At 62.1% G+C, this 401-nt stretch overlaps 1 non-coding gene across 1 annotated transcript; it reads right to left on the bottom strand.

Annotated features, from left to right (window-relative positions):
• Positions 1-101: 101 nt before the first annotated feature.
• On the bottom strand, positions 102-265 carry LOC121939297. The gene has a single exon (XR_006105438.1). It is a non-coding gene; the product is annotated as a U1 spliceosomal RNA (small nuclear RNA).
• Positions 266-401: the final 136 nt, after the last annotated feature.

The following is a 401-nucleotide window of genomic DNA, read 5'->3' as shown; positions in this document are numbered from 1 at the left end:
GAGCGAACCAGTTGGACGGAGGGCCGCGGCGCTTCGCGGCGCTTCACCTCCCCGTCAGCACGCGGCGGCGAGCCACGGCCGGCTTCATTCAACATGACGGTCGGGGGAGAGCGCGGACGCAGTCCCCCACTAGCAGAAATTATGCAGTCGAGATTCCCACATTTGGGGAATTCGCTGGGGTCAACAGAGCCGGAGTGCAATGGGTGAGCCTCGCCCAGGGTGAACCACCTTCTTGATCACGGTATCGCCCCTGCCAGGTAAGTATGAAGGGGGAGGCTGGGAGAAAGGGCCCCCATTCCCAGACGCAGCACTCTGGCTGACGGTTCCCAAGACACCGAATCTCAGACTTCCCTGCCCCAGCGTTAGCTCACCTTGGCAAGCGCTTACTGCCTCTCAGAAAG

This window comes from Plectropomus leopardus, unplaced genomic scaffold (genome assembly GCF_008729295.1).
Source record: "Plectropomus leopardus isolate mb unplaced genomic scaffold, YSFRI_Pleo_2.0 unplaced_scaffold44608, whole genome shotgun sequence".
Classification (NCBI taxonomy): domain Eukaryota; kingdom Metazoa; phylum Chordata; class Actinopteri; order Perciformes; family Serranidae; genus Plectropomus; species Plectropomus leopardus.
This window is presented reverse-complemented; position numbering and strand designations above follow the sequence as displayed.